Consider the following 15,696-nt stretch of genomic DNA (forward strand, 5'->3'; position numbering starts at 1 on the left):
ACACACCCAGTAGTCACGACCCACCATCTCCCTGCTCTTCCCTGTGATGAAGGTATTGGTTCTTCCATTTGCTTGTCCATTCACTTCCGTTTATGAAACACTTTGTACGTTCCAAATTCGGAACTCACTATCACCATCTGGCGTGCATCCATTTTAGTGCAAACTCTCTCCTCCTTCTCCTTACCCTCCCGGCTCTATGACCTTCACGTCCCTTGAAGGACCCACGCCGCCTTTCAGCCCAGGGCCTGTGCAAAACTCCTCTCATCCCGCACTCTTCTCTCTTGGAGCGAATTCTTACTCACCCTAAAGCCAAAGAAGCCTTGCTTGATCCTCAAAGACAGTCTTTGGCGCTTGAGGCAGTTTGAACCTAAGGAGGCCAAGTTTTTGGCCCTCATCCCACAGACAGGCAGGGACCGTGTCACCTCCCACGGAAGTCTGGGTGCTCTTGTGATCGCTCCAAACCCTAACCTATGGCAGAAGGGAAATTGTGGGGCTTCTAAAACTGGGTCATAACAGGTCATGCGACTCCTACCTCATTTGCTGGAACCCTTGCTCTTGGAGTCCCAAGCTGCCCTGTGAGATGCTGGGGACCCAAGGCCTCTGTGCAGAGAAGCCACGGGTGGGGCTTCATTGGACAGGCGTGGCTGCACCCAGACTTCCATCTGGCTCTGCCAAAGTGCCAGTCCTGTGACTGGGCTGTCGTGGACCCTCCAGCAGCACCCACACAGCAAATGTATCCCCGTGAGCGACCTCCACTGACACTGTGATGAACAGAACTGTGCAATGGGGTGTCTAGGTGTCTGGATGTGTGTCTCGATGGGTGACCCACAAAACCGCAAGCTGTAATAAAGTGATTGTCCTCTCAAGCCACTGTGTTTAGAGTCGTGTGTTATGAAGGCCATAGATCTCTGCAACCATGCTCCCTGTTGATGTTTCCATGGCGTTCTATTTTGTCCCCGTTGTAGAGCTGATGGCACTGTGGCTTAATTTCTTCATATCTGCCTGTCCATCCCAGTAGAAACATAAGAGTAGGTAATGGTTTTGCTGACCATTATATTTCACATATCTAGCATCAGTTCTGAAAAAAAATATGGGCTTAATTATTTTTGAAAAGTTGAGTTGAATTGAGTTAAATGGAATGGAACGAAGCTGTTTGCAGGAGGACTGTCCATCCATGTGTTTGCCTGGGACCTATTGCCCTAATGTTAATTTTTTTCCTGCCTTAATGTTAATTATTGATAAAATCCTCTTTCACTCTATAATTTAAAGGATAAATTATACAGACCTCCTAATTAGAGGGGTCTTCGTGGGATCAGGGAAGTTTCCTCAGTAGTATCCATAAGGTTCATTAGAGTTTGGATTTGGCTCTGGTTGGATAAAAAGGTCGGATTCTTATTTTTATTTTTAAAAGATGATTGATTGATTGATCAGTTTAGAACATGAGTGGGGGAAGGGCAGAGGGAGAGGAAGAGAGGAAATTTCAAGCATTGAGCGCGAGCCTAACACAGGGCTTGATCTCATGACCCCGAGATCAAGACCTGAGCCAAAACCAAGATTCAGCCACTGAACAGACTGAGCCACCCACGTGCCCTAATAATGTTGGAATTTTAGTTGGGACTTTGAATAGGGACTGTTTTTACCCCCATCGCTACCGTATTTTGACTATGTGCTCTATAATTAGATGTTGAAAATGCTAATGTATATTCATAGTTGATTGGTTTGGTCCTAATTACACTTTGATTATTTTTGATAAATATATTGATTCATATTTTATTGACTTTGCAGAATTCTTTGTATGACTGTGTTTTTTTTTTTTTTAAAGATTTTGTTTATTTATTTGGCAGAGAGAGACCACAGGTAGGCAGAGAGGCAGGCAGAGAGAGAGGAAGAAGCAGCCTCCCTGCCGAGCAGAGAGCCTGATGTGGGACTCGATTCCAGGACCCTGAGATCATGACCTGAGCCGAAGGCAGAGGCTTAACCCACTGAGCCACCCAGGTGCCCCTGTATGACTGTGCTTTGATACTATCTGATTGCATCCTAATATTTCATTGCTTTGAGTAGCTCTTGCTTTATCCATCAGGAAGTTGGATCATACTGGCTACAATGTACCTGACTAGTAGCTATAAACAAATATTGCAGGAGAACATGCATGGGTGTGATATTCCTTGCTACTTAACGCTGCATGACATTTGGTTGGTCACTTAACCTCTCTCCCCTTTCGTTTCTTCATCTGTAAAATGGAAATAACAATAAAAGTTACTCAGAAGAGTGCCAGGTGGATAATATATATTAATAGGATATCCTGGCTGGGTGCTAACTGACATACTAGATCATTCTAATGTGAGGGGATATTCCCTACTCCCACCCACATATCTATCTGTAAGAGCTCATATGGATTAGGGCTTCTTGATGTTGATGTGGTTTCAGGAGGGGGTTCAGGGAGAGAGGAGGAGTATGGGGTAGGGTGCTGGTGAGGGGAGAAGGGAGGAGATAAATGAAGGGGATGGTGTGGCATGGTCTCCATCCTCCTATTCAGGCACAGGTGTTCATGCTGGAAAAGGACGAGTGGGGGGGAGGTCCATACTTGGACACAGGGCTGCACTGGTTTCAGGGAGCGCTGTCTTGTCTAATTCACAAGAAGGGTCCTGACAGCTGCCAACAGGGGCCGTATGAGCCATGGCCTCCTGCCCACTGGTTTGAGATTCAGTAGAAAGAGAGAGAACAAACATGAAGGACCTTGTGCATGGAAGGCTTTTTGCAACTCTAGGCACAGGAACGGCTATTTTAGGGGCCAGGAAATTCTCTCCCTCTCTACCTCCCAAGAACAAGGCATTCTGCCTGCATCCCAGGGTTTCCGATGGAAGAGGGCTGTGCCTGGTCGATCAGTGTTCTCCTGAAGCTCGGAGTCATTAGTGGGTATATGTACTGGGGGGAGGGGAATGTGGAATGTGTGTGTGTGTGTGTGTGTGTGTGTGTGTAGGGGGAGTGTCCATTAGTATTTGTAATAGCTAGAAATCATAGACTCTGGAGTCTCTGCCAACACTTTACATATTGTCATTACTTTTAATGGTCATAACAACCACGTGACAACAACTGGTAGTGCTTTTTTAAGATTCCACTATAATAAACATACAGTGTTATATTTGTTCCAGGGGTACAATATTGTGAATCAACAATTCTATACCCGTCTCTGTGCTCATCAAGATAACTGTAGCCTTAATCCTCTGCGTATGTCACCCATCACCTCCTCCCCTCGGGTAACCATCAGTTTGTTCTCTATAATGAAGAGTCTATTTTTTTTTGTTTGTCTCCTTTTTTCTTTGTTCATTTGTTTCATTTTTTTTTAAAAGATTTTATTTATTTATTTGACAGAGATCACAAGCAGGCAGAGAGGCAGGCGGAGAGAGAGGAGGAACCAGGCTCCCCACTGAGCAGAGAGCCTGATGTGGGGCTCGATCCCAGGACCCTGGGATCATGACCTGAGCTGAAGGCAGCAGCTTAACCCACTGAGCCACCCAGACGCCCTATTTGTTTCATTTCTTTAAGTCCACATATGAGGGAAATCATCACTTTATTTTTCTTTGACTGACTTATTAGCATTATACTCCCTAGGTCCATCCATGAGTTGCAACTGGCAAGGTTTCATTCTTTTTTTTTACGGCTGAGTAATATTCCATCACACCCCCTCCATCTTCTTTATCCATTTATCTATCGACGCACACTTGGGTTGTGTTCATAATTTGGCTGTTGTAAATAATGCTGCAATACACATGGGGTGTATGTATCTTTTCAAATGAACAACCATTAGTCCTTTCATCTTCCTCAATTTCCAATGGGGACACCGAGGCCAGAAGGATTAAGTAACTTGCCCCCGTGTAGCAGACAGTGGAGGGCAAAGCCAGGGTTTGAATCCAGGTCTTCAACACTGATCTTGGCTGTCATCCCAATGACCTTCTCAACAGAGAAACTGACATGTTTCCTGAACACAGGCGAGCCTCCTACCCCTATACTTGGGATCCCTGGAATGGGGAGAAGCTGAATTTTAGTATAAGTCTGTGATCCTAAACCTCACTGATATCTGGAGAAGCTCTACATTTGCCCAAGACCTGGCCCACACTTAGAACTTAGTTCAGGGGTGTGTTTTTAGTGTTCGGGATAATTGACTTGGCAGCCCCTTTCTTTATTCATACTTTTAGTAATGAGAACAGGGAAATCCCCTTAAGCAAACCAGTCCCCCTTTCAACTTACATTGAGCCCGTCTTTCTCTCTTATCAGCCCGAGGTCTACAGGGCACTGAAAAGAGACCCGGGGGTGAGGGGTGCCTGGGTGGTTCAGTGGGTTAAAGCCTCTGCCTTCGGCTCGGGTCCTGGGATCGAGCCCCGCTTTGGGCTCTCTGCTCGGCAAGGAGCCTGCTTTCTCCTCTCTCTGCCTTCCTCTCTGGCTACTTGTGATCTTTCTCTGTCAAATAAATATATAAAGTCCTAAAAAAAAAAAAAAAAAGAGAGAGAGAGAGAGAGAGAGACCCGGGGGTGAGTAACTGGCATTGGACATCAGAGAAGGCTGTTGGCTGCCCATTGGCTGGAGTCACCAGCTGCTTTCCAGAAGATCCAGAGGCCCTGGGAATGTGCAAAGCAAATGACCAGACATGGCCCAGGTGCACAGGACACCAAAATGATCATCTGAATGCTTCAAGGACACTTTTGCAGAATCCCTTATGCATAACAACAAGAAGCCAGCACTATCTTTCTCTTCCTCCATGGAAAACCAATTTACCCATGTCCCTCACATTGCGATGTTATCTTTCTTTTCCATTATTCTATTTTATAACTTTTTGTGTATACTCTAGTGTTATTTTTAATGTTCAGGATTTTCAAAATTAAAATATTAGTTTTTTCCTACAAAGGTTGTTAAACAATTTTTGTCATGCATGGATTTAAAGGGGGGGAACTTGAAGGGAATGTTTTAAAATGTGGGTGATGTGATTATGGGTTATTTAAATTAAATTTTCTTCTCTATCCTTCTCAATAAGCATGTTCTCTTTTATAATATGAGAGGAAGTGGATTTTGTTTGTATGTGTGTGGGTGATTTTTGTTTGTTTTTTTTTTTAAAGAATTTATTTATTTTACCAACAGAGATCACAAGTAGGCAGAAAGGCAGGCAGAGAGACAGGGTGGGGGAGGCAGGCTCCCCGCTAAGCAGAGAGCCCGATGTGGGGCTCGATCCCAGGACTCTGGGATCATGACCTGAGCTGAAGGCAGAGGCTTTAACCCACTGAGCCACCCAGGAGCCCTGTTTGTTTTTTTAAGGTTAGCTGTCTCTTCCAGGGCAGTTTTATTCTATCTAGTGCAGATAAGTTTTATTTCAAGTAGTAATGATTTTTTTTTTTTATTGTTGCTGTTGTTTCTACTTCATTTTACTCCCTGAAATTCCTCCACGAAAGACCTGGACAGCTATGAGGGAGGTAAATGAATGACCCAGAGTACAGCTCCAGCCAACATCTCCTCAGAGAGGGGAATGGAAGGAACTTTGGACAGGAGTCTAAAGGGTGAGTTCTAGTCTGCTGTCACCAAACATTGAGTGCCTCAGTCTCCTTGAGTGGTCTGCTGCCTCTTCCAGGGCTAACCTTCAGTGACTCTTTGATGTCTTCTGGAAGTCACTGGGGAAATAGGGCGACAATTAACCTGCAGCTTACTTTGCTGGATTCTAATAATTTCATTACTGAAGATCCTGGTGGTTCGAACTCCGTATGAGAATGGCTCGCTCTACTTCTAAGGGCAGAAAGCTCCAGCAGGGGCGGTCTGACAGGAGTTCGTGGACTTGGCCGTGGGAGCCATATATTTGAGGCAGAGAAGGGCATGGATGGGAGATGGGGGAAGGGAGACAGTCTAGCACTTACTGGCCAAGGCGTAGAGGCAGAAACAAGCCCATCACGGGCGGATGATGAATGGGAGACAAAAAGGCAAAACCACCAAAAGGCAGCTTGAAATGTTTCCAGCTGTGGAAAGCACCAAATCTTGGGTGTCTATCTTCTCATTCATGGTGTCCTGCAGTAGCCACCCAGTAACACCAGCCATATATTCTGTGACAGTTAACTAATCACTTCTGTTTTTCTTTAATTTAGCTGTAAGTTTAAAGTAAATATTGATATTTTCTAAGATATAAAACCAGTCACTCGTCACAATGCATTTCAACAAAACCAAACAGTTTGGTGCCCTACATTTACAGAGGTTTCTCCTAATTGGATAAAATGATGCGGTCTGTGCTTTTTCATTTGCCTGATTAATTACTGCTCTGAAACCCTTGAAAACAGACATGGGCTGTAAGTGGTATCTGTTGTTTAATCGAGGACAGATGTTTTGGGGCCTAGAGAGTTACTCTTAAGTGAAGTGGGTCATTGAACTGTAAGTTTTAAAAGTGACTATCCTGAGCCAGCCAAAAAAAAAAAAGCAATTTTTACCAATATTCAAACTAGGGTCATTGTAATTTTGGTTTGTCCTGAATCCACCAGCATCAAGAAGGGACACCTTCTTGATGCTGGCATCACCATCCACCCAAGGGTCTAGGGTTTCCCACCACTTTTTCTTGCCTGGGCTTCCCTCCCTGGTCCCTGTTGGCATCCAAGTTCTGTGGTCAAGTTCACCTCCTAAGTATGTCTCCAGCTGTTTCCTTTGTCTATTTCTACCATCATGGCCTGAGTTAAAGCAACTGTATCAGTTGAGCCTGGGAGGAAACTAAATTTGCCCCAGATGGTTCGAATAAAGACTTTAATAGGAAGACCACGCTGGGCGTGTGGTCAAGGCTGTGCTCTCCGAGGTGCTCAGAGAGCAGGGATGCTGGAATGCGAGTACCACTCCTCGGCTGCGGACGGTGGAGGACCTTGTGTTCCCAAAGCCTGAGAGAGAGAGTGAGAGAAAGAGAGTGAGGGAGGAGGCTGCCGAGTCAGGGAGGGGATGCAGCTGAGAGCCGGGCTGTGGAACGCCATGATGGGTGGTGGGGACGTAAGTACTTCTTCCTTTCTCCCCTCCTGTCCTCCAGCTTCCGGTTACACCTCCTCTTGGCCAAACCCAGCTAAAGCCCAGTGGGGAGGGAGCCCCAGAGAAGCAGCTGTCAGGGGCCAGCCTTCTCTGTGCAAAGCAGGGCAGAGACAGGTGCAGAGTGCGGAGCCAGAGGCTCGGTGCAGTGGCCAGAGCCCCACACTGGCGCTCCTGCACAACAGCGTCTTCAAGGGGCCCCGGCTTCCAGGTTTCTTTCCCTCTCCTAATCGTTCCCCAGCATGGGGCAAGAATGTCCCGCCCTTGAGGCCATCACGTGACTCCTCTGGCTCTCCGAGTAGCATTGAACCTCCTCACTACGGTGCCAGTGCCAGTGCCGGTGCCCCGGCGGACGGTTTGTGCCTCCCCCCAGTCAAATACTGAGGACTGTCCCCAGTGATGGTGATGAGAAGTGGGCCCCTGGGAGGTGATCAGAGCTGGGGGTGGGGGGGAGGCTCAGGCCAGGGCTCAGTGTCTCTGTCACAAAGCTCCCTCTTCCTCTTGTGTGTGTCCCCTTGACTCTCACACCATCACCACACCCGCCACTTGTGACACCAGATGCGTGTTTCCCCCACACCCAACAGTTCTGCGGCACCAGCTGGCTGTCCTACAGTTTGGCTCAATTCTGATGCCAGCTACCCTGAGGCAGCATTGGTTCCCACAGGTTAAGGGTTCAGTCTTAAGGGACTGCCCCTCTCCCCCTCCCTTGTCCCCCAGACCCCAGTAGTCAGCCCAGGTTGTTAACTGCACTTCTGACCAGCTCGCTGTAAATCAAGGCTCCCATGACCCCCTCCTTCCTTGGGTCTGATTGATTTGCTGGAGTAGCTCACAGAGCTCCCAGAAACATTTTCCTTATTAGATCACTGGTTTGGTATGAACGGCTGTAACACTGGGACAGACAGATACAAGAGCCGGGTAAGCTTTGTGGGAGAGGTCACAGATCCCCCCTGCTTTTGCCCGAGCTCATCACTCTCTGAAGCTCCAGGTCTCAGGCCGCACAGAAGCTCCCCAAACCCTGTCCTTGGGTTTTTATGGAGGTTTCATTACCTAGGCACAACTGGGTAAGGCATTGGCTATTGGTGATTGAATCCAATCTCTGACCCCTCTTCTCGCCCGGAGCTTGGGGTAGGACTGAAAGTTCCAACTCTCTAACCACATGGTTGGTTCCCCTGGTGACCAGCCCCCACCTTTAGGTTATGCAGGGATTTTTCAAAGGTCATCTCATAAGGAAAGACACCTCTGTGACTTTGTTACTTAGGAAATTCCAAGATTTTCCCCAACTCCGTGCCAGGACCTGAGATGAGGACAAATACATATTTCTTCTTATTAATCAGAGTATCAAAATGTCCTCTGACATTTTGGAGGCCTCTGAGAGTTTGCTGTCTCTTTCTACCACGTGAGGACACAGTGAGAAGACAGTCTTCCATGAACTAGGAAGCAGGCTTTCACCAGGCCACGAATCTGCTGCCACCTTGATCTTGGACTTAGCTTCCATGATTGTAAGAAATAAATTCCTGTTGTTTATAACCCAGCGTGCAGTATTCTGTTAGAGCGGCCTGAATGGATTAACACACACATACAATGTCCTCTGAGACAGAATTTTATTTTCTCCCCAAACCCCTCTCACTGTATGCAGTTCTGAGGCCATGAACTATTCTCTCTCAATACCCAGCCTTTGTCTACACAGCTCTCTCCGATGATACTCTTTGATTCCATTGTGCCTTCCTCTCCGTGGCTGAATTCTGTTCCAGTTGGCTTTTTCTTTTCCAGACTGTCCAGGATTCTTCATACTTTTTCTGCGTTCTTAAAAATAGGCCTTATTTTTTTAATTTTTAGAACATTTTAAGGTTTACAGAAAAATGGAACAGGAAGTTCACAGAGTCCTCCATGAACTTCCCTTCTACTCCCCTCCAGTGTCACCCATTAATAATATCTTATACTAGCATGGGACCTCTGTTACCATTGATCAACCAATACTGATATGCTATTATTCACTAAAGTCCATAGCTTACATTAGGGTTCAGTTATATGTTGTATGTCCTAGGTTTTGACAAATGCATGACGTCATGGACCCATTGTTACAGAATTGCACAGAACAGTTTCACTGCCCTAAAAATCCACTATGCTCCACCTTTTCCTCCCTCCCCCTCTTCCCCTGAATCCTCTGGCTGCTCCTGATCTTTACAGTGTCTCTGTGAGTTTTGCTTCCACCAGAACACCATCTAGTTAGAGTTATGCGGTATGCAGCCTTAGCAGGTTGGCTACTTTCATTTGATGATTTGCACTGAAGTTTCCTGCATGTTTCTTTGTGGTTTGATAGCTCATTTCGTTGTAGGGGTGTACCACAGTCTTCTTAGCCATTCACCTATGGAAGGACATCTCAGTTGCTTCCAAGTTTGGACAATCATGGAAAAAGCCACTGTAAGTATCTCTATGCAACTTTTTGGGTGGCTGTCCCTTAGTTGGATAAACACCAAGGAGTGTTGGGGCACGTGGGTGGCTCAGTGGGTTAAAGCCTCTGCCTTCAGCTCAGGTCATGACCTCACGGTCCTGGGATCAAGTCCCGCATTGGGCTCTCTGCTCAGCGGGGAGCCTGCTTCCCTACTCTCTCTCTGCCTGCCTCTGCCTATTTGTGATCTCTGTCCATCAAATAAATAAACAAAATCTTAAAAATAAATCCCACCAAAGAGTGTAATAGCTGGATTACCCAGCAGGACTAGGTTTAGCTTCGTAAGAAATTGGCAAACTGTCTTCCAAAGTGGGTGTTGTTTTGCATTCCCACCAACAACGAATGAGAATTCCTGTTGCTCTGCATCCTCACCAGCATTTGGTGTTGTCCACGTTTTGGTTTTTATTCATTATAATGTGTGTGTAGTGGTATCTTATTATGGTTTTGATTTGCATTCCCTTAACGACAACTGATCTTGAGCATCTTTGCATACGCTTATTTGACATTTCTGCTCCTGTTGAATGATCAGCTTTGTGGATTCTGCAGGAAGGCTTCCTTCCTCTACTGTGTGTTCACCTTTGCTGTGTAATGAGCCACTCTACAACTCAGCATCTCCAAACAGCAAACATGCCCCTGTAGGTCATGTGGGGTTCCGCTGATTGAGGCTGGGTTGGGCTGGGTGGTTGTGCTTCAGGTTGCAGTGGCTAGGGCTGCTCTGCTTTCCACTGTAGCCTTATGCTCTGCTCCAGGTTTCACAACTGCTTTTTTTTTTTTTTTTTTTTAAAGATTTTATTTATTTATCAGAGAGAGAGGGGGAGAGAGCGAGCACAGGCAGACAGAATGGCAGGCAGAGGCAGAGGGAGAAGCAGGCTCCCTGCTGAGCAAGGAGCCCGATGTGGGACTCGATCCCAGGACGCTGGGATCATGACCTGAGCCGAAGGCAGCTGCTTAACCAACTGAGCCACCCAGGCGTCCCTTCACAACTGCTTTTGAACTAGTGGTAGAGCCAGCATATATTCTCATGGCAAAGGCAGAGGTATAAGAAGGTGAGTGGAAACATGTGAAATTTCTTAGAGCCTAGACTCACTGGTACATAGCCAAAGGAAATCACAGGGCTACACCCAAAGTTAAAGACCAGGATAAGGCTCTGGCAAGGGTAAGCATGCATGGGGGAGGAGGAAAGGATTGGGGAACCATTGAGAAACATGTACTATAGTCTACCCTTTTGGTCACAATTATTCACTTCCCTCCAACATGTAAAATATCCTTAGTTCTATCCCAGAGCTTCAAAGAGTGTCATTAGATCATGACATTGGCTCAAGTTCAAGATGTCATGATCTGGATCTTGTCTAGACATGCCAGAGACTTATAGACAAAAATGATGTTATCTTCTCTACCTCTCATGTACCCAACTGGCAGAGGTAAAAAAAAATGGGAATAAATAATGAAAATAGATACTTCCATTTGAAACACCCTTATTTCTGCCCACATCTTACTGGCCATATCAAGTCACACGATCAAGCCTAAAGTCAAAGGGTACACATAGTGAAGCCATGGAAAGGAAGACAGAAAGGACTGGGGACAATACTTTAACCAGTGCAAATGGCAGTGGAAGAACAGTTGTCCTTCATTTCCATCATCAGTCTTGTCACTCTGAAAAAGTCTTTTTTGGCATCTGAACAAATTTCTCAGAATGCTTCCAACCTGGAGAAAGCTGGGGACTCAAAGGTCGTTTTACATTTCACACAGTTGCTGTCCTTTTTTGGTCAAGGCTGGACGTGCTTTTACCAATTATACTCTCAAAAAAAATTTGAGTTTACAAATAAAAACAAGCAAAAGGGTCATCTACGTGGCTCAGTCGGCTAAGAATCCTACTCTTGATCTCAGCTTTGGTCTTGATCTCAAGGTCATGAGTTCAAGCCCCACATTTGGTTCCATGCTGTGCATGGGGTTTACCTAAAAAAATAGAACAGAATAAGCAACAGTGAAAAAGTTGAAAGGAAGCACACTTTGTCTTAGGTGAGGTTTATCTTTGGTAATAAATTTTCTCAAATGACTAAATAAAAGAAGAATGTTGAAGATACGGTCAAAAAGACCAACTAAGATTTTATCCCATACATATTTCTTTATGCATAATTTTAGAAATTTCAGTAATTTCAAGGTTTGGACCAAAATATATATTTAATAAACTAATTTATAACAAATATTATCTTTGTAATAGTATATTAAAACCGATATTTTAATTTCCCTCAGATCTTCCTGAATATGTCAGATTAAACAAGGTATCCTTCAGTGAAAACATTTATATAATTAGTATAATTTGTATAATTAGTGGTTAACAAATAAGTCCAAGAAAGTCTTTTTAGAAGATGTCACAAGCACTGAGAAAGTGAAGGACTAATGTCTGGGTACAAGCTTTATGCAAGTCTGATGGTTCCTAATTGTTCTCATTTAAGAAAATTGCAATAGGATTTAATTGGGTTTTCAGTTGAGAGAACTTTTACACTTAGCTTTGATGAATGCTTACTCTGTGATTTTAGCATTTACCCCAGAAGTTCAAAGCATTGAATGACATGGTTCCAACCAAATTCCTTCCAGTCCCATTAAATTTCATTTAAGGGCACAATTTCTCAGCACATACATCTGTTATAAACAAGAAAATAAAAGGAATGCAATGGGAGAAAACATCTCTGTGAGTTTTTCAATGTATTTTATTTTAGTCAGCCCATGTGTCAACATTCATATGGGACATGCTTCTCTATCCCCATCACTGTCTGCCTTTCTGTCTGTCTCTCTCCATAGTTGCTGTCAATCTGGGCATATGGGGCTGCCGTGAGATGGTGCCCTTCCATTTTCTACAAGTTCTTGGGCCCCTCGCAGATCTCTTGACTCAGAATCTCAGGGGGTGGGGTCAAAGTATCTATGCTAACAAGATACATTTTATCTCAACTGCCATACTATAATTTTTAGCCACAGAGTCACCTCCAGGTGACTCTGAAACACATTAACGTTTGAGAACACTGTACTGGCTGCCATCTTGTTTTTTCAGGGTTTTGTAATTACCTGGAGGACCGGGCTTCAGGTAGTGCCCAGGATGGGTCTTGGGTTCTAAGCCATATTTTTTTTTTTTTTTTTAAAGATTTTATTTATTTATTTCACAGACAGAGATCACAAGTAGGCAGAAAGGCAGGCAGAGAGAGAGGGAAGCAGGCTACCTGCCGAGCAGAGAGCCTGATGAGGGGCTTGATCCCAGGACCATAGGATCATGACCTGAGCCGAAGGCAGAGGCTTTAACCCACTGAGCCACCCAGGTGCCCCTCTTCTAAGCCATATCTTGATGGCCATACTCTTGACTTGATCTTTGAGAATCTTTTACTGGCTGGAAAGTCTGGGCATAAAAAGTAATTTTATTTCCCAAAACAAGTGGTTCTAGATTCCCTGTGCACCCTCTAAGTTCTGCTGACAACCTAACCAGTTCTTCCTGAGTGGAACCATATCCTATGCAACTGAAGAAACTAGCTTACAGTTGGGATCTTCTGGTAGTCTTGCCCATGTCTTGGGCTCAATAGATACTAACTCCAGTGTAACCAACCATTACAAAATTTCGTCAGCAACTTAACACAATAATAATTATTATTGCTCATGTGCCTGTGGGTTGACTGAGGTTTAGCTGATAAGCTGGGTCCACTGAGAGACTCTGCCTCTCTCTGTGGGCAGGTGGAAGTAGGTGATATTTACTTTTTAAAAAGGTTTTATTTTATTTTATTTTATTTTATTTTATTTTATTTTATTTTATAGAGAGCAAGAGCAAGAGAGAGAGCATGAGCAAGGGGAAGGGGTAGAGGGAGATGGAAAAGTGGACTCCCTGCTGAGCAGAAAGCCTGACATGGGACTCGATCCCAGGACCCTGGGATCATGATCTGAGCTGAAGGCAGATGTTTAACTGAGTGAGCCACCCAGGCACCCGGTAGGTGATAATTCTTAAGACTTGGGTTCTCAACTGCCATACTATAATTTTTAGCCACATGTCACTGGTCAAAGCAAGTCACATGGCCAAGCCCAAAGCCAAGGGCCACTGTGATGAAACCATGACAAGAGTACAGATACAGGAAGAGTAAGGAACTAAGGACAGTTCTCCATTCTGGTACCCACACCCCACCCCCGCAGGATGAAAGTGGGAATCTCTCCTATGTGCTGCCATAACTTAAAGAATTTTCCTTCCAGAGCCTTTGTGTCATTGTTTTTTTGTTTCCTTCCACCCCTAATTAGACTAGGTCCCAGAACAGCAGCGGCCATATCACCATTGTGCTTCTAGAACCCAGACAGTGCCTGGCACATAGTAGATGCTCAGCAAATACCTGTGGCCCAAACAAAGGGCTGGATAAATGGATGAGTGTTTTCCTGCTGGGCAGCTGGCCAAGTGAGATCTGCAGGGACCGAGAAAGAAGTGCTGACTTGGAACCTTGTCTGGACATTCAATTTGAACCTTCAAGATTGTCATCAACATGTCTTCTTAGGAAAATAAGAGCTTACCTTTGCCTTTGAACTTCAGAGGAGCAAAGTGACGCTTGACATTTGAGAGACACCACGGACCAAAAAAAGGTAATAAAAAGAAAAAAAATGGAAGCAAAGAGAAATTGTTGAGTGGGAAGGGCTGATGAAATACTTTTGTGGGTTTTCATGCTGCTTTCTCTCTTTTCCTCCAACTTTTTCTTTCAGAAAGGCTGAGTGGAGGAGTTCTAAGTAGTTGTCCCCGGGGTGCCCAGCCTGTCACATTGCCTGTGTTTGCAGTCAGAGCCAAGAATCAACGGAGGAAGGAGCTCGTGGTGTAGCCAGGCCACCCTGTGAAATCTTGCTAGAGGGCTGTGCGACCACCTTGGGGAGCCACGTGGGACGGACTGATGTCTCCCCGCCCTGTTCACGCTGACCTTCTCTGTGCTCATAGCCTGGCTGGGGCTGCGGATAACCGGGGCAACATGGCAGTCTCCCTCCCCTTCCTGACCCACTCTTCTCCCCTCTGTTCTGGCACACTTTTAGCCTTGCAAACATGTTGCAGTGTTTGGGGCTGAAAGAACAGAGAAATATTTAAATTCCCCCTGACTTTAAGGTTGTTGAAAGGAGGATGTCCCCCTCTCTCTGGACAGCCAAAACTTTCTCTACTTTTCCAGACAGCCCTTTACTTTGGCTAAGTCTCATGAGTTTGCCCCTAGCTGCCTGCTCTTACTGCCCACGTTCAACGGGCCTCACCCCATCCAGTCTTCACGCAGGGAAGCATCCCAAGGAGCACAGGCAAGGGAAAGACACCCCTGGATTCGTACACCATCCTGACTACTGACTAACTACATCCTGACCGACTGACCTACTGACCTACTGACTAACTACTCACTGACTACTGACTAACTACATCCTGACTACTGACTAACTACTCACTACTAACAGTGTCACTTGGGGGACCATTTACCCTCTAAGCTCTTGTTTTCTCATTTGCAAACTGGGAAGAAGCAGAGTGTTGTTGAGGACAGAGCTTGGGGGTGGGGTGGTTAGACACAGTGTAAGTGGTTAGAGCACAGAAGGTGCTCAGTGACGTGTAAATATCGAGGTGATGGAGGCTGTTAATTAACTCCATGGTGGGAATGCTTTCAAACAATGTGTACCTATGTCAAATCATCATCATCTTGAACACATTAAGGATCTTGGGATTTTATTTGTCAATTATATCTCAGTTAGGCAGGGGGGGCAGGGAACAGCTCAGTGCACAACTTACTAAAAAAGAGACCCATTTAAGGGCTTCACCTTCTTCAAACTTCTCAGGCAGAATTTGCCATCTTGTATGACCTTCCGTTATTCTATGGATTTATTCTTGCATGCCCCCACCAAATTAAATTCCACTGTGAATAGAAATCATCGATTTTATTTCTTTCGTATCCCTCACAGTATTTGGGGGTATGGTTAAGTGTTGGTTAATTATATAATGCACCAAGATTAACTCTGTGTTTTTATTTATTTTTATTTTTATGTTTTTTAAAGATTTTATTTATTTATTTATTTATTTGACAGAGAGAGATCACAAGTAGGCAGAGAGGCAGGCAGAGAGAGAGAGGAGAAAGCAGGCTCCCCGCCGAGCAGAGAGCCCGATGCGGGACTCGATCCCAGGACCCTGAGATCATGACCTGAGCCGAAGGCAGCAGCTTAACCCACTGAGCCACCCAGGAGCC

This window comes from Mustela putorius, unplaced genomic scaffold (assembly GCF_011764305.1).
Source record: "Mustela putorius furo isolate JIRA1106 unplaced genomic scaffold, ASM1176430v1.1 tig00000083_pilon_pilon_pilon, whole genome shotgun sequence".
Classification (NCBI taxonomy): Eukaryota; Metazoa; Chordata; class Mammalia; order Carnivora; family Mustelidae; genus Mustela; species Mustela putorius.